The sequence below is a fragment of the Bombus fervidus genome, chromosome 3 (genome assembly GCF_041682495.2).
Source record: "Bombus fervidus isolate BK054 chromosome 3, iyBomFerv1, whole genome shotgun sequence".
NCBI classification, from domain to species: Eukaryota; Metazoa; Arthropoda; class Insecta; order Hymenoptera; family Apidae; genus Bombus; species Bombus fervidus.
In genome coordinates this window covers 8,380,049-8,400,169 of record NC_091519.1, presented here as the reverse complement: position 1 = coordinate 8,400,169, position 20,121 = coordinate 8,380,049, and the positions used below count along the sequence as shown (strand labels likewise).

At 35.4% G+C, this 20,121-nt stretch overlaps 1 protein-coding gene across 8 annotated transcripts in view; it reads left to right on the top strand.

Annotated features, from left to right (window-relative positions):
- LOC139985593 (phosphatase and actin regulator 2) overlaps positions 1–20,121 on the top strand; it is a 389,376-nt gene that overhangs the window by 148,896 nt on the left and 220,359 nt on the right. The gene's annotated exons all lie outside the window — the stretch shown is intronic.

Here is a 20,121-nt window from a genome sequence, read left to right as displayed (position 1 = left end):
CTGGATTAAGGGTCTTATGGTCAAATATGATCAATAGCGGTGTTTGATATTTGGTTTGACGAGAGGTTTGATTGGTTGTAGAAAGTTCGTGATGATTTTATGCGGTAGGTTAGGGTTGGCGATGCTGCTACAGGATTTTGGGTGTGTTAGGATCGCGATGGAAGATACTGGGGTTGGTTAGGAGTCGCTTGGGAATTGAAGGGGGAGATTGTTACTTAAAGGGGTGTGTATGATTCAAAAGGACATAAAAGATTAGGTTTAATTCAACAGGTGATAAAGAGACATGATGAGATCAGATATATTATTAGAGAATTTTAGGAATTTTCTATCCAGAAAATAAATTTCATTGTCCTTTTAACGAACAAAATTCTTAGAAATTTATAAAAAAAAAAGCTTAAATTTATAATTCACTATCCTGGTTCATAATAATAGTGTAAGATTCTACCGTAGCAAAACTCTCTCTAATACTACGATGCATTCTAAAAATAAATCTTCTATCATATCAGATCAGAGTTCCAATTTCTATTAATTGGATCATTTCTTAACCGAAATCTTCTGTAACCACCAAATTAAAATTTGATAAAGGTAAATCAATTTCTATTAGAACAATTTTAGCCCGTTTATATTGACATAATTTATCGTTAGGAGAAATAAAACGACTCGTCAAGAGATACAAGGTTTCTTAATAAGAGATTAGCAATCGCGGCGACGTATTAACTCGTCTTCTTCAATTATAAGGTGAAATATCTGTGCGAAACGCAAATTGTCGTCTCATCGACGTTTATCTTGAAATTAAAATTTCTTAGCATGTAGGAGAGTTGAAGTGGTTGCAAAAAAGGCCAGGGAAATTATAGCCTCGTCCCCATGGTATCTAATGCGAACACGCACAATGGCGCGAGTACGGCGTTGACCTAATTACCAGGAATCACGTGCTAGAGGCGGCATTAATGGGCTACCAAGTACAATCGTGGTATGTCGTGCTGCATGACGATCGCTTAAATATCTCATGGAATCTCCGCCTCGTCCAACTGAGTCGCGCAATAATAATAACTTTGACAACGTTTAATCATGCCTGTTCAATTAATACCAAATGTCAGACGTGTCCATCCTTCAGACGGATGCAAGATTATTAGGTTGCAGAATTCTCTTTGGTGATTAGTGATTGCACATATATATTATGGAAACGTATTAAAGACAAACTAGTTTTCAATTTTACTACTTCAAAACATTTTCTTCCCTAAAGTCTGTTGCATTAGTTTTGCTTTAATGGTAAAATCAGCAGAAGAATCGGTGTCGGTACAACCGCAGACGTTTTAAATTTATAATTAATACTATAATAATTACAAAAGTACTTGTACACCATTGTATTTATCATAGCATTTATGTACTAATTAATTAAGTTCAAGTATATTAAATGTTGTATTATTTAGTAGTACTTTCATACAACTACAAAAAGTTGATACTGTAAAAATGAAATGTAGAAACTACTATTGAAAAAAAAATGCTTCGTTTGAAAATAAGGATAAGAAAAAGAAATATTCTTGTAGCCACTGTATATGAAGACAAAGATGAGAACGAATGTCCAACATTCTGGAAAACTCCAAAAACCGTATTTTACAATCCACCCCACGACAGAATCGAAATCTTTCCACGAACGACATCTGATCCCTTTGCGTCGTATCGAGTTCACAAATCTACCGGGCTCAAGGAACAATCCCCGATCTTTCACCCCTTTTTCGTGCTCCATATCTGACCATCGGCCAAACAAACCTATCATGTTTCTGCCGCGGTTTAAAGGGAAACCGTAAAAGCACATTTATCATGCAAACTGGTAACGCAATATCATCCAGACGATTCGATTCTCAAACCCCAATTTTCCAACCTCCTTTCAAGATTTCTTGAGATTTCGTAGCATGTCTCGTGAGTCCTTTTGTCGGTTAGCAACCTGTTGCGATTCGTGAATTTACTTGACGCGTTTCACCGGTATAACTCGACGCCTCCATCTCGCTGTTTGTTTAAAGAAACGCCTTCAGATATGCTCTGGCTGTGAAATCTAAACGACAAAAGGAGCACATGATCAATAATATTGACGATTCATTTTAATCTTTTTGAAACTTCACACGGCCATTGTTATTGACAATACATGTTCGCTCGCTTGCTGCAACGATGACATAATTTAGAAATCACGATTTTAGGGAAAACGAATCTGAATGTTTTCAATTGTATAACTTTGTAAGAATATCACGTTGGAATGCCAAGTTGATATAACGGGATGTCTAACTTATACAAAAATATCATAATCTTGCCATTCAGTTCGGTAAATTTACATTTACTCTTGGAATAACATTCTGACTTACGATCGCTGTTAGTGCGAAATTCACTCCGCGTTCAAGATTTATTTAATATTATCTCGTTAGTGTAAACAAAATTTCAACAAGAACCATGCTCAGATTTTCAGCGATGAAATCATAAATTTAAAATATAGTACATTACTGATGAGGAAAAAAAATATGTGAAAATTATTTTGATTAAATTTATGTAGCTTTCGCGCACAATTACAATTCAATTTCATAATACGCATCGAACCAATAAAAGAGTATTGGACTTTGACCGTGCACGATCAATATAATTGTCAATGATGTTGACCTTTAAGAAGAGTCCAATTTGCATGCAGGATAACAAAATACTGAGCATAATCGCGTTTTTAAGCGCAGGGACTACGTGGAACAGTTTACTCGCAAGCGCGTTACACGCGAATAATACACTTCCTGCAACAGCTGCTTCCGGCGAGGAATATTCACTGGCTTTCCGGTGAATCGTTAATGTCGCGGCCAAGCTGGGAAAGAGAATCTTCTCTTTGAGAACTGTACGCCACTAGCTTCAGATTTCTTTTTTAGTTTTTGTGGTTACTTTGATGAACGCTAGCGTATGAACTAAATCTCGTGTCTAGGGAATAAGCTTCTCTTTTCAAATACGAAACAAACTAGGCTCTTAGGCGGTTTTATGATTAAGCTAACAAAGCTAAATAATTCTTCCACTTGAACAGCAATTTTCATATATTAATTAGCTTTCTCTGAAACAACAATCAAGCTAAAATTCAAGAAAATCGTCATGAGTAAAAGTTTTCATACCAGTCGTCTCCCAAAGTTACAGTGAGATCAAAGTTTAAAAATTCTGCGGACTAAAAAAAGTTGTTAGGAGTAAAAAATTATATGAGTCTTTTCAAGCTGCAATCAAGTTGAAATTTAAAAATTCTCTCACCTTTATAAAAATCTTCCTATTAAACAACCTTCCACAATCAGAATCAACCCAAATATACAATTCTGTAAAAATAAAACATCTCGTATTAAATCAACCTCTTCTTAAACAACAAACAAAAGTCAGAACGAAAAAGTTCTTCCAATTATCCCAAGTACCAAGGGAAAATTACATCCTGTGCCCCGATAGACTGCCAAAATTCGTCGGATCTCGTCACTGCTCCATCGATCCGATGCCATAGAAATATTTCAGGTAGACCTTTGGATCCGCTACCTAGCTAAACACGGAAAAGACGAAGGAACTTCGAGGGTAGAGAGAGGGTTAGGTGGAAGAGAAGTGGAGGGTGGGGTGAATTAAGCGGCAGTGATGGAAGCTGTAGGATGGAAAAGGGTGCAAACAGAGGATAAAACGTCGTGCAGACTGTGGAGGCTGGGTTAGCGTAGCTCTTTGTCTGTCTCGTGGCAAGAACCATGGGAGGCAACGACGATCGATACGCTTCTCTGCGTACATTACGAACTGAAGAGCCTACCAGCCATTTCTTCTCTCTCTTCCTCCCTCTCTATCTCTCTTCCTTTTGGATATCCTTCCTGTTTATTTTTATTCTTCGGTTTTTCAGCTCTTTCGTGTATTTAAGGAGACCGTGTATTCCAAAAGGATCGAAAAATGGGATGGAGATGCGATCTTGTTAGATAACTGCGCCTTTCTAAGTTTCAACGATGGGATCTTAAAATTCTGCAGATCGAGTTGTCGTTAGTGGGAAGCAAGGGGCAGTTTTCAGCAGGTCGCGGTTTCGGTAACTTTTATTCCTTGGGATAGTGAGTTTATGTTTATATCATATATTTTAACATGACTATGGTTATCGTTGATTATGCCAAGTTCTATGTTTATCAACCACGTAACAATACCAAACCCTATTATTATTTACGTTTTATTTGATTTATCAAGAATCGTATTAATTTAATATAACTTAGTAAGAGTGAAGGTTTCAGGAACTATTAAAAATGAAATGGTTCCTTCATTAAAAATATTCCTGCAAGTCAACAAAAACCTATTACGATCTCAATAAACTTCACCATAGAGCTACTGCTCATTCGCAATTACCTTTCATTCTTCTTCTTGCAATTACCTTACTCCATCTTGTTCCCACTACGGTACCTCAATCTTTTAACCGCACGGCAACATCAAATTCACGGACAACATAGAAAACCTAGTAACTCACCTTTCTCTGCCAGTCTACCTAACAAATTACCCTAAACCCAACCACCCTCCCCCAAGGTCCCAAACTGAATTCCAACAGCGAGAGCATCACGCGGTGACGAATGAAAAGGAGCATGAGAAGCGTCATGCCATCACTTCAAAGGACTGCAAAAGAACTCTGCTGAAGTCGAAAACTGTTCGCGTTACCACCCCTATCCTCGTAGACCTTTCTGGTGATGAATCGTTGGTATAAGGGAGATTTTAGCAACAGAGAGTATCAGGGTCACCATTAACAAGACCCGATGCAGGCATTGTTGTTGGTGGGTCTCCGGGTTAAGGAGATCGTTCGAATTCAACGGAGGGTGGAGACAGAGGAATGGGGTGACACTTTGCTAACCACTGAACGTTAAGGGATGGGACGTTTATTGCGTCGTTCGGGATGGCTGTTTGAAGAAGACGTTTGTTATTCCGTGCAATTGAATGTTTGTGTTATCTGAGGAAAGATCGCGAGGGAGATTTCGGTAGTTGGGGCATAGTTATGCAGATTTCGTCGGGGAAATTATGCGAATCTTCTAATTAGGCTATTCAGTCACTGCCTCGTCGTATTCCAATTGAAAATCCACGGATTGCTGCATGCAAAATTATGTAAGAATTATTTTCCAGATTTAATTCGAGGTTCGTTGAAGTTTATCGATGTTTAAAGGAACGTTCAGAGGAGTAATGCTTTTATGAAAGATTATCCTCGTTTGTTTGCATCTCCCTTCTTTGGTCAAGGCTTTGTCCTTGTTTTCTTTTTAACTAACGTTCTCGAGGGAAATGTGAATGACAAACTCATTAGAGCGTGGAATTGGAAGACAAATATGGAGAAACTTGTATTGACGTAATTTTCATCGAAGTTCGACGAATGATACCGGTTTCTCTGATTTTCTGTTGTTTATCGTTCAAATTAATCGTATTTTCTCCTATTTATGGTTTTGAATACATACTTATTTGTAAATATCATGCACGTACATCGCGTGGATATTCAATTGAAAATTGTATTTTAGTACATTTAACAATATTGTGTTATCGTGCAACGTTTGTAAATTTTCATGACGAAAAGAAGAAATGCAAATCAGACGACAGTTGACAAACGAGCACAAAAACAGTTAGTTGTAATATGAAATTTACTCACTGATTTCTTATATGTGTCTCTTGCGAATCAAATCCGAGCAGGTTTGTGAATTACTTGAACATAATCAAATTTGATTAGATGTCTTGGTTATTTAGGATAAACAATATTCAGAAAAAATTCTTTGTGTAATATAGGAAATGTTTTAAATTACACATTCTTGACGTAACATAAATATAATAATTTATATAAGGTTTTAACAATAAGCTCGTATAGGGTGCTACTAAAGTGTGTCTGACCATACATGGCCCACTTCTACTTATAGTTTGCTCTCGTTCCCCGAGTTTCAGTCTTTAATCCACATATCTATAAATCAGTCATGCAGACTATAATGAATTGAAGTTTTACAATCATAAATTTATCATGTGTCATATTTCATATTTCCATATATTTTCATATTGATCTACACATGTATCGCCTGAAGAGGATCTTTAATTTCCTTTTTGATATAACATATAATGGGACATTTTGAAATAGCATGGAGCAATTTTTCATAAAGTGAGATCAAAATATATTATTTTTATAGATAATAGGAATATCATATAATGAGTAATAAATAATAAAAAGTAAATATAAGACTCTAATAAAGATAAAATAAGTCTGATATAAAGATTTAATACATTTTAGTGAATTAATGAAAATATCTCTATTACAGACAAAATTTACGGTTCATAAATTCATTGTCTTTAAATTAATAATTCCACCTCGTATATTATTCCTTCTATACTTACAAAATCCAATACTCAAACTTCCATTTCTCGGCGTTCAATACAATACACCGCTTCACATAAAAAATGCAGTAGCTTTAAATAATTATTTCCTAAATCAAACATTCACTCTCATTCTTTTATAACGCAATGAGATTTAAGAACGACCATTCCAATTTGTATTCCTCCTCGTCTCTCATGAATCCTGCTCTCGTGAATTCAACATTCAAACCATCATTCCTCAGAATTCGATAAGAAAAACACTTCAGATATAATCCATCCCCCCGAAGCTTCACAATTCAAATGGATCAATCCTTAACAATCTTCAAACATCGTTTCATCCACTTCAATTAACCAGAAAATTCAAGATCTCTTCACCACTGCCGCCATCCTTAATCCACGTCAAAACATATTTTCCCGGAACAACGATAAAAACGCTATCCGAAATTCAATGTAACAAAAGAGCATGCGTACCGCGCTCTCGGGCTAGTCGCCGACGTGCATATTTCAGCGCGGCGGCACTCGTTGTTTCCTCTCGCGCGTACGTGCAACGGGGCCTCCTCGCATAGGAGGGTGGAAGAGGAAAGGGTGCATGACGAGAGAGAAGCCGGGTCGATATTGACGCAGGCCTGTAGTGAAACCTTACGGGCATCGTCGTCGTCGTCGTCGTCGACGTCGAACTAACGGCGAAATTTAAACCGGAGTGGGGGATCGGAGAGGAATTTTCGTTTGATCGGTCGCACGAGCACGATCGAACCCATGACTCTACATACTCGTATATCGCGATACTTTTCAGTGAATAATTTTGAATACGTAACTGAGCCAGATAAAGAGACCTCTTTCGTGCATCAATGTATTCACTTTGTTACTTATTTTGCAAAAATTATTACTTGTAATGTACACCCTATAGTAAGATCAAAATGTTACTACGGATGGTATTTGACATTTTAAAAAAACCTGGAAAACATTGCCTTACGATTTTCTTTATAGTAGCATCGGAATCTTCCTAGGAACGACACTAAATATTTTCAAAAATCTCAGAACTCACAGCTCGTTGCGTAAAAAAAGTTGATGTATCTTTCTGTAATTGATATTTAAAAGACTGTGCACTTATGGGAAGTATCGAAAATAATATCCAAAAGTATATGAAATAACCGAAGTATAGTAGCTGTTACAATGTTTGGTAATTAGAACAAATCTCTAAGTTCTACTGTTATACTCGTGCGCATAAGAATATAAATTTGCATAAATATCCGCGATCTTCTTGTAATCTTCCTAAGAACGGCATCAACGCTTAAACTTGTTAGCTGAATCTCTCAATTAAAAACTTGTACGGCTATGAAAGTACAAATTAACAGAGACAAATCCAATTGAAGGGATTTGGGTGGACTTTTCGTCTGGATTTTCATTCCAATGAATAATTTAAATAATTAGCTCGGCCGCCTGAGAGAACCGACCCTTCATAGTACATCGATGAATTCACCCCTGTTTAATTGAACTCGAATGTACGATCTCTTGAATTTCGCGCGCTTGCAAGCGATTTGTCAATACACTGGTGGCGTTTTTTGCTTTTTATTTAGACTTTATTGTTGCGGGGAATTGTTCAAGCCTCTTTGGGCTGCTTGCAGCTGTCTCAAAAGTAGCGATGATGAACGAGAGTAATTTCACAGAGCTGATATTTTATGTCGCTACGGTTGGTTGTTGATGTAGTCTTGAGAAATGACGCGGGTTTTTGATAGGTGCGAAGGCAGTTCGTGTGATTGTTAGGGGAAAGTTGGAAGTTTGTTTTTTCTGGTATTTTACGTATATGTTCCCTCCTTAGAGGAAATTGAAGTTTTGCGGTGACAGGAGAAAGTGGAAGTTGATTACGCTTTTAATTAGAGAAGATAGTATATAGAGACGATCTGTGATGTCCTACCTTGGAAAAATATTACGTCGCGAAGATTATGAAGTAATTAAAAAGAAAACGAAATAAAAAGTAAATTAGGAAATAAATGAATTTTAAATGGGATGAACAGTAAATTAACGAGCAAATGAATTTTAAGTGAAATAGAATGAAAATTTAAAAGCTAATGGGTATATCCTAAATAAAAAGCTGAGTTAACTATAATTATGTTAAATAATAACTATATAAAATAAAACTATATTATATTTATTTCTTATATTATTCTTATATTATTCGTATATTCTTATTATACCTGTTGTTATAGAACAAGTGGCACTGGAAATATTAATTTAATAATATAAGAATAATCTAATATAAGTATAATAAAATGGGGAAAGGTAGACGTCCAGAAATTCCCAGTTTATGACTGAAGAAACATAGAACGTTACCTTTTTGATATTCAATCCGCGAGACCAACAACTAAATGCAAAAGTTGCCTCAATTCTCCTGCTAGCCACCTGTTTCACTGTTATCAGGCACGATATCAATTACCGAGCCAGGCACATAAAACTATCTTAAAACTACCAAGCGCAGTGAAATATTTTTCAGTTTAGTTTTCAGCATACGGTGCTCGTTGCAACGACTGAATCGATAGAGCAACGCTGGTTGATAAAATATATATATCATGTTTGCCAGACGTTCAGAGACGTATATTTCTCCTGGCAAGTCCTGGGGGATATGAATAATTTGATAAATTAATAGTAAGAGGTACTATGAGTTCACTTTCTATGGACAATTGTTAGGCTTACTATTAATATTCGTTCAAGGCCGTTTAATTTTCTACGATTAAGATTTTATTTTATTTTACTATTTTACTTGAAAATATTTTTTTAAGGCGAAGGAGATGCAAAATTTTTTTAATTTTCTGTACGAGATTTTTAATATACAAATTCTTATTTTAAAGAATATGAAAAATGTATTATGCAATTTGGTTCATAAGTAGTTAGGTAATTTAACGTACTTGTTATTGGGTTCTAAAATGTATGTTACTACATAATTATCTTTTACGAGATATTGTTGCTTTTTCCCATTCATTTACAGATAGTTTAAACGTAAAACATATTATCTTTAAACTCATGTAACCTAAATTTAATTTTTAATAGTAGTCATTTATTACGTTTCATTTTTACAAAAGAAGAAGAATATATCACACGTATAAAGTATATATTTACAAAGATTGTCCGAGATTATGTTCTAGCACACTATGCACGAAAAATGCTTAACTCTAGTACCTAATAAAAAACAAAAAGATAATTTGAAAATCTGTAACATTATTATTTCTCTATATTTCTTTAATTCATACGATTTATACTTATTCAATGTGGTGTCTGAATGATCTAATTATATCGTTTGAAAAATCTTTCCAAAGGATTTATGCCCATAAATATTTCTTCCTTTGTGTCATTATCATCACACATAATTAACTAAAAAATAGATAACAAAATAATTCTAAAAAGCTATTCCAAAAAGACTTCCTTCACAGAAATTAAAACTTACACAACGATAGTCATTCAATATCACGAGTTATCAAATCTGAACTAAAGTAATTCTTTCTCTTCTGTATGCCAAACTCCAATATCCAAGAGAAGAACAAACTAATCTATTTACGAAGATAAACAACGTTCGCCTCAAAGCCGAGAATTAATGAATGCAACATAGCAACATTTAGAGAGATTACGGGTACACCGTATTATTATCCCTCCCTACCGCTCTGGCTGGCAAATTTGACCAGATTTTGCGGGGTTTCTCCGTGAACTTGGCTTCCACGAAGTTCCCCACGGTGTTTCGTATACGCAAGCATTGTGCTGGGGATTTCGCGCATTCATTTTAATGGAGAGATTTCGTGGGATGAGACGTTAACGTGGCCAGTGACCGCGCTAGATTGTCATTTCTGATGGTACGCTGGAACATTGTCCTTCTGATCGCTCGTGTCCGTACATCTTGTCGAGTACATCAAACGCGAAAACGTTGAATTTCGCCACAGGAAATGGTGCTAGCAGAGGTTTAACCGAAACCCGGTAGATTTTGAATTTTCTGCGTTTGATTTATCCTTAGTCCTTTTTACAAATTCCTTAGAATTTCTGACTTAATTTTACGCTACTTTCAACAATCGAAAAGGTTTGTAATATTTAAGAAAATAATTTAACATAAAATTCTTAATTTTTTATTATGTTTCACTGGTTATTCGATAATAGACGCGAGGAAGTTTGTGTTTCAGAATTGGAAAGTAGTAGGCCACTACATTCATTAAGAAAAGAAAATTAATTTATATAAACTCTCACTGTTGCTAATGGGCAAACTTGTTTCATTGAGAAGTCATTAGTTACAGAGAAATGCAATTAAAATCGAGGAAAAATTCCGTTCTACCCTGCTAGTCGTATAGTGAATTATGGTTAATATTATGTAAATCCTCTGCAATTATTCGCGTTTTAATATTAAACATTAGATTGTTAGAATTAATTGCGAATATTGTAGGAATTTTAAACTTACTGTCAAGAGTTAAAATTCTCTACAAATTCTTTTATGTTTTTCTTTAAGAACTGCGATAAATTCTAGTTTCTTCCTCGAGCACCGACTAACGATTCTACTAAAACAACGGAACAAATTTCAAACCATAAGTAACGCAACAACATCGATTTGTTGTCTCGCGATTCAGGTTACAGAAGCTCTTCACTCTGGAGTGGATATCTCTGGATATCATTGTTCACGGGTCACGCGATTTTTATCTTGAATTTTCGAGTTAGAACGAAAAAAGGAAATCAGAGAAATTGACGGATAAAATTTCTAGTACATTCGAACAAAATCCAGGTTATCAGTTCAATCGTCGTTTTGATACTATCGAAGATCGATTAATCTGTTATAATGGAAGATCCATTAACGTTTGTCGTATAACTCTGTATGCTCGTGTATCTAAAAAATGACACGACTCGGACAAGTTTATCAGAAAAAGCGAGAAAATGTGAAAAATTACCAAAGAATTATTTACTAAGTACATAAAGTTTTAAAAGTAAGTAGTACAAGGTAAGTAGTAAAAATAGTACAAAAGAATTATTTATTAAGTACCGATAAAAAAAATATGCGAGGCTGGGAAAGCGTTTTTCAACATTACATTCTTTTGTTTCTAAATTATTCAGGGTAGTGCTTCGACTTACTCCACATCTCTTTGAAAAAAATGTATAACAGTATAGTGGTATAGTGGTATTATTACACACACGTGAAAAGTCGAGGCCAGTATGTTACACGACAAGTAAACATCGCAAGTCCCCTCGTCTCATAGTTCAAACCTGCAAAGCTCAAGTTCCTTTATGACAAAACGTATTCATACTAATATTAATAACCGATCAATAAAAATTTCCTTCAATTCAAAACACACACCTGAAAACGTAAAATTTCTCATGAATGCAAGAAAAGTCACAGCTCATTCATAATTACATACTAGAAATCACCTAACTCGTAATGCAAATTCTTAGTCTTAATTGTCGCTTTCATCTGAAATCCTCAAACCTGAATTTAAACGCCCTTATTTCACGATTTCCTCGACGAAAGTCGAGATCGCCGTTAGCGATTACTCAACAAAACTAACAAGCACGTAGCCGGCCTGCGGTTGTCGACTTTCCTGGTTGAAATTCGTCGAATTACGACCTGCTGGACCCGAGCCGTGTTACTCGTTGCTGCAGAAAAGCGCTTCTAGGTGACCAAAATGGAATCGATTCAAGGTTCCAACGGCGCGCGGTTATCCGCCGAAGTTCGGCGTCCCGTGGGAACACGACTGCCCCCATTGGATTTCCACGTTTTATCGCGGGTCTCCGTGTCGGCTACAGTTGGCGATATTTCTGGGAACGCTTATAAAACGTGTTTCTTACGGTGACTAGCAGCTCCATGGAGCACGGGCCACGCCTCACCTTCTCCAAGAAATTTGATAAAATTATCGTGAATCCACGGCGAAGAGCGGTTTTTCATGATTTATGAAGATAATCAGATTTGAAGATAACGAGTGGTCTCGAATGAACGCGACTCGCCGGGCCTCTGAAGTAATATCGCTTGAATAGGGGATTCTCTGGAAATGTCATTCAATGCAGATTTTTAGCGGGCTTTCTGGATAGCTTTCGGAAAATCCCTTTTCTACCTTCAGCAGTTGGCTTATATGAATGGAGGTATAATGGACAGACTTCTGTATATTGCTGGAAAACTTGCATGGAATAAGAAGACTGATGTTATTTACTGAAAAATGAAAATGGGGAGAAAGTAATTTTATTGAAGGTAGTAGATAGGTTTCGTGGATTAAAATACTTTTTTAAGTAACGTTCGAGTTTCAAAGAATTAGTTATGAAGTTGGATTTGAATACTGCGAGTAAATGCGTTTACGAATTTTTAATTTGCACATATTTTGCAACAGGGATAATTAAATCGTAAGAATTATTTTAATGAATTGAGAAGGAGTATCTTTTACGAGATTCATATAATTCGATTAAAATTTGAAATGTCAAATGATATATGTAAAAGTCTTCTTGTATGAATAGTTAAAAAAAATTTCTTTATGTTGGAAAGAATGTTACCAGAATACGCAGGGAGAAGAAAATAAATCAGAAACAGATATCTACGTTTCTAAAAGTATATTCCATTAACCACTATTAGGTTTGTAACGAATAATCCAAGAATTTTATTTCTCTCTTATTTTTCTATACTGTTATAGGTTCTTCTGTAATATTATTACACGCTATTAAACGTTCCATTTATAACCACCATCGATATAAGAATTCACATTCATCCATAGGTAAATTTGTCTCTCACGAGCAGACCAAAATTCAGTTACAAAGGATTACCTGTATCCCATGATCGACGTCTGAAATCCGTCAAAAATGTTTCACGCAATCTATTCAAGTTACATTTCCCGATTCGTACAGAACGACCAAAAAAAAAGAACAAAAATGGGGGAGGGGGAGGAAACAGAAAAATCAATAAAAAAAATCTAGGTTCTCGTTAACGAACAAACGCACGATTCCATGGCGGCGTAACGATCGTTTTACAGACCTGTGGAACGAATTTCATCGGAAGCACGCAATCGTATCTGAGATTCCATTGGTACAAAACCCATGACGATAAAAGAGTTCCGTGGAAATGCAATAACCGAATCGGAAAAGCGATGTTAATCCGCTGACTGCCACGGTGGTCATCGGTGAACCACGTTACTAAATTCTGTAGAATGATGAAAGTATGATAAATTTTATAGACTAAAAAATATCCAACAATGTGAAGAACATAGATATCATTGTTAGAAAAACGTGTGCAAATACGATACATATAATATTTCGCAAAAATTAAATATTATCGCGTAGTTTATTTCAATATATCGCGGATGCCAGGACACACAAAATCTATAAAATCCGCGTGACAGTTAACGTGTTAAATATCAATTGAAACGAAACGGAGCAAGTCCGTGAAATTCGTCGCGCTTATGAGGTCGTCGTTTCTCGAGCCAATCGAGTGTAATTCTCTGGGTTATGGCCGGGCGCACGTGAACCTTTTCAAGGCCTTCCACGACCGGGAAATTTCACGAAACCGGACATGCCGCCCACCGTTTCGCCATTTCGTCTCTCGCTGAACCAGTGGCTATACCATCATGCACGATGAATGCGATGTTCTGGTTTATGAAGTCGTTTAAAAGTCTCTTGGAAAGTACAAGTGTCTCGTGGATAGACGTGGTTACACGAAAATTCTTGTACCCCTTTCTGTATCGTTCCTAATTTTTGGCTTTTAGCAGTTGCAAAGTTATTTAGGGCGATCGTATAATATCAAGTTTGTATATTGTGTTCCAGAATGAAATTGACAACGTTTGCCAACATATTTGGGAAATCATTCTGAATGGAAAATGTTTCATAACAACGTGTGCTGTCTTATTTTCCTGTCATCCTTCGCAGTAGCTTCGTTAATATTGGTATTCGCGTGCTATTGAAAGACCAAAACAATTAACTTGGACTTATGAAGTTATTTAATCTATTTTGGACGTAAAAAATAATTCTCGGAAATGTTTGATTGATGGCTGGACGAATCGGGTTGCGTGTTGGTTCTTATACTTCTTTTCCTGGTGTTTCAGCTATAATGACGATGCAGTTATTGCAATATGTATTTTGATAAGCTTGTTTTACCTTTACTAACAGGCTATATTATAATAACAGAATAATACAAGGGAAAAGGAACATGCAATGAAGTAATACTTAGAAACATAATGATAAAGCTATATACTGTAGCCATAAAGTAATGGACTAACGAAAACCTTAACTTGCAACTAAAATGTGCAACACATCTCTTTCAAGAAATTTCCTTAAGAGGATCAATAAATTCTTTCTTAAACAAATTATCGTATTATTATCTACCATATTCCATTATTTCTGTATTGAAAACAGCTTCCTTCGAATATTTCGATTCCAATCGAGAATCGGATTCACATGAACGAAGTTCTGCATTTCTGTTTCCTTCGTTATTGCGATCCTAGCAACACCCTATTCGCTACGTTCCTTCATACAACGTATCCCGAGTGCAAATGGAATTAACGTAAGCAAAGTATACCTCTGTAGGCTTTCCACTGAAGTATCAGCATTCCTCTCGACACCGTTCGTGCGAGCCACACGAGTGTCCGTCGCGAATGAATTAAAAATCTCGGGTCTGGCAGCTATCGCTGGCGTAAATATTTTTCCAGCTACAGCCAGAGAAAGTACTCGTCAGACTACAGATGGGGAACTCTGAATGAAAGATGAGGGGATCGCGTCACTGACATCGTGAACTTAGGTTTTTCTTCTCTCTATTTTTTTATTTATTTATTTATTTATTTTAATGATTGCAATCCCTTTAGAGATATCTTGGTTAAATATCTACAGTTCGAAATATTCCTTGCTTTATTTTATTTTTCTTCTTGCCAGTTTTTGTGCTCTTAGGTTTTTATTCATGTAGAAATATGAAGAGTAAATTTATGTAAAAATTTTAAACAGAAACGAGCTGCGTGTATTAATTTAAACATTTTTTTTTTTTTGGAAAACTATTAAAAATAAGAAATAGAATGAAGCAAAGAAAAAGAAAAACGTGTAGGATATTATAAGTTTAAAATATCACATTTTATTTTAAAAATATTAAGCAGTTAAAAGGGACAAACATCATTAGTAACAATTTTTAAATTGCATAGAATCATATAGTATGAAACGAGATGAAATCTCGATTTACAAGATAAATAAGAATAATAATTTGAAGTATTTTATAATCAAAACATTTTTATCTTGCGCATATTTTAATTTAGCAATACTAATGTTGCTTTCCTCTAAAATTGTTTTTACCATCCTTATATTTTATAATAATATTTATCATCCATATTTTATTCTTCTTTACGAAGCAGCATTCCTCGCAATATCGCCTTTAATTGTTAGCAATCGGTTAATTGTTTTCGCGAGCCTCTTAACAATTCACTGAGAAAGAAATTTAGCTGTAATTCCATAACAATTTTTAGCTGTTGGAAACCTTCTCATACATAACTGAAGTAACGAACATTGATTGCACATTCACTGAGAACAATATATTTTTCTTAACTTGTTCGACAATTTTAATTGGCAAATTACACTGTTGTTCTGTTTTATTCAGTTAAGGAACGAAAACATTGATCAGAGATCCCCCAGCGATAGAAAAATAAAAATAATGATTTATTGTCAACTTCAAATCCACTAGCTATACTATAGTATAAAATAAAAATTACTATGAATACTCCTGATGAATATCAGTTATACATATGTATATAGAAACCTTCTTCAAATTAACTTGAGATGATAAAAAATGTTTAAAAGAAGCTTAACAACTGCTTCTTTCACTCACGAGTGCTAAAATTTCATGGACGTATCATTTTCTCTCCTAATCTCCCTTAAAACTGGCTGTTCTGTGGTTTGGACGCTCATCCATCATGCAAAAGAAGCTCCAAAACCACGGCCTTAAACTCCAACAGTCCCTTGTCATGCTGTCTATCAGTGTCACAAACCTCCCCTTAACCTAAGCACTAAATATAATTACAAATTTTCTCCTGAGCAATCCAATCTTTTTCTACACTGAAACCTCTAAACCATAAATATCACACTCAACAAATTAAATTAAATTTATAATAAATAGCATATATGGTATAATAAATGAAACTTGAGACAAGAACTTTAAGATAACGAAATAAAGGTAAAATGGTACGTGAGAATTAGGCCAACGTAGTTTCGATCCTCGCAACTAATTAAATATTCCACTTCGCTTAAAACTATAGCAACCACAACCCTTAATGCCAATTAACACAAAGAAGCAAGCACTCGCGAACCATCACGAGTCAGGATACGCCTCGACACATAATCGATCTGATTAGTTTCAAAAAGACCAAACTCAAAGAGACGAAACTCGACGCTTCGTGCTCTTCGAACTTTCAACGACGATGCTTAGTCCAAGAGCGACGTCTGACCGCAAGGGTTCAGCATCGAGACACGGATGACGACCTTCCAGACCATAGTTCGTCACCACGAAAGCGGTCAATAAAATTTCATTCTTGTGTAGATTGCTAGACACTAGCTGTTCCAAATTCCAAACTTTGATAGTAGAATTCTAAAGACCGGAACTATCGTCTATTCCATTAGTTGAGTTACGTAGATAAATATGAGTGGAAAAATCGTGTATGAAATATTTTAATTTAAACATTTTCAGAACCAGTACCTTAATGCTTCCGCATAAAGAATAAGAAACACATCGACTGCTATATAAAATATAGTACCCTACAAATTAAAGATACTTATAGCTTTGAAATTGTGTAAAATGATCTTGAGAAAATCTTTTTTCTATAATTAAACGTGTCCCTTAAAATATTACGATTGTGTCCTGTAAGAATTTTGTTCGTACCGGAATAAAGGAAGCAGACATTCATGTGATCCTGTTTGACTAATCCACTCTGTAGAATTTCAAAATACATTTTTTGTATTTTGGAACATTGTAAATATAAAACAGCTTGCAAACTTTCATTTTGAATAATAGTAACAAATAACATAGTGCACTATATTATATGGAATATTATCTTAGTTTGATATAAGAACATGCTCGGTACTGTATGCTGCGAAAAGTGTTTTCTCGTCACATACAATAAAATTATCGACGCGAAATAATGAAAAAATGGCATCTGTCGCGTGTCCTCGCTTCCTCGAGTTCAAGATGCCTTATTTGGGAAGTTCGTCGGCTGAAAGATCGTTCATGAAAGTTTCCCGAAAGTCTGTTTTCCCCACTTTCTTTCCCTCGGCTCTTTGCTTTCACAAAAGGAACGAACATCAGGCACGAGTTTCAAAGTTGCACACCTTTAAAGAGGAAAGACGCGAGGTTCTCGATGCACAGTGTTTGAGGAAAAACGAAAGATGAATGAAAGGAGGGATTCGAATAGATAGGATTGGTCTTTTTGTTGTTTTTGATCATTCCTGTTTGATCAGGATAGTAGTTGGTTAATTCTGAACTTGCTTTTCCGTTTTTGCTTTTAGAGAGGAAGAAAATGAGGAGAATTGAATGAGAAATTGGTTTCCGTTGGATTACAAAAGGGAGAGCTCCGCTCCGCTTTTTCAAGATCAGATGTTTGGAAGGGAATTAGATTTTGGGAAAGGAATCTCGGAGAAGGAAGATACTGATTGAAAGTTATTATCTATAGGGTGTTTATGTAGGAACGGCACAATATCTCACGAAGGATTACAGTTACCAAAAAAATGTCCTGACGAAAATTTTTTGGTTCGAAGGTGAAAATCATATGGTGCAAATTCTTTTTTTTTTTTTTCTTTTTTTATCCGTAGTGGGGAAGATTTTCAAGTAAATTTCATTTCTTTAAATAGAACCATATATTTACATTATCGACCCATCTTGGCATTCTCTATAAAAAGTATTGGCCTATTTATGACGCAAAATTATTAGTTCGCTAGATATTTTAACTTCAATTTATCAAATTTAACGTATGAAAGACAAAGAAAGATGCGAAGCGGTATTCTTGTGTTTACATTATCTTTGTCTTTCATACATTATACATTAAGTCCAATAAATTAAAGTTAAAATACCCGCTCTTAGAATTGTGAATTCATAAAACGCACTAATCTAAAAACCGTTTAAATAAGACGTTCATTGAAAAGAAAAAAGAAGACACTCGTAACTAGACTGGAGACTACGGTTATTCAACTACAATTACTCGCCTTTTTAAATATTATCAAGGAACTGAAACCTGAATAGAGATTTGTTTCACGTGCTAAATATTGTAAGGGGTATTTTATTTCGGATATTTTATACGCTTTTCTATATTATGTGCACTCTTAAATTTTGTACAAATGTATAAACCCCCGCAGCATACTTATGAAGTTGCATTAAATAACGGGGATTCTGGTTTCTGAAACAGCAGCATCCGTTGCGTTTCCAGATTCACCGTCACGCTGCAACGAAGTTGCATCGTTTCGGCCATTTACGTAGCTTATCGTGGGAAACTGGAATATTTGTCTCTAATTTAAAGACGACCTGAATTTCTCTGCCCAGCAACCGTGTGGGTTTGCATTTACGACACTACAAATATCCGTAGGATGCATGACCTACCATGAGGTTGCTACCCAGAAAACGCGCGTAACACTATCGCGACAAATGGAAATATTTTCGTGGGTATTCCGAAAATAGCGGCTCTAATGACTCGAAAGTTCAAAGGGTAAAATCAAATTAACATCTAAATTTAATTGGTACATATTGACATTAACAATCGAAAAGTTGAATTATATATATTCTATCGGAAATGACGTAATGATAGTTGTAAAGATGTGTAGATAATAGATAATCTACAATGCAATATAAACATTTTAGTTTATGTTTTTCTAAGTTATAAAAATTAGATTCGTAATTGAATATATTCGTATGCGTGTGTTTTTTTAATAAATCAGCAACCGAGTCTGACGTATTTTTCACAAGTTTTAGTAGGACACGCAGCATTTAATGTATAAATTTAATTAAATTTGCTCCATCAGTAACAAAATTTATTTTCACTACGAAAGAAAATAGCGCCAGTGTCCTCTTTAAGCGGTTACCAGCGAGTGTCGCACTCGAGGTATTTAGAGAATGAAGCTTCTTCTTTTCGGAACTTCTTTTTAATATTAAAATCGCAACTTTTGAATTAAAGCTATTCTTTGCACTTTGTAGGAATCAGATATTATCATTCCATAAATTTTATTAAAATAATTATAATAGTTGTAATTAGAATATAATAGAATATGATAGGAGATACAATAAATCCACTAAAATGTGACGTAAATAATCGTAAATTCTAATGAAAATATTGCTGAACAATATTCATGATATTAGTGTTTCTTTACTTTTCTAATTCATAGGAACGTTTATTCCAGGCTGTTCATATATTGCTTCCTTTCAACATTCCTTTCAAAGAGAACGAATTTCTAATGAGCAACTTGACAAACAAATATTCGTTCTGCAGTTATTTCGCACAGTCATGGTTATTTCGACCTTCTAACGTAATTTTCTCTCGACTTTCCCATATTTCACAACCGGCATGCAACGTGTAATTGCAAACCCGGCGGACGTTCAACTTTCCCCAGGGTCCAATAAGATCGATAATCCTTAAGCGATTACGCTCGAGTTTCGAGCCAAGTCCGGACAAATCAACCCCGACGTTCTTTCTTCTCCTTTTCCTTTTTAATCGCGTCTACATCGGCGTCGACGATAATTCCTCGCTCGTTCGTCGACAAATTGGAAATCGATATCCGCACCTTCGCCACGGAAAAACCACGAACGTGTGTTGCCAAACTGACTTCCGGAAGGAAAAAGGT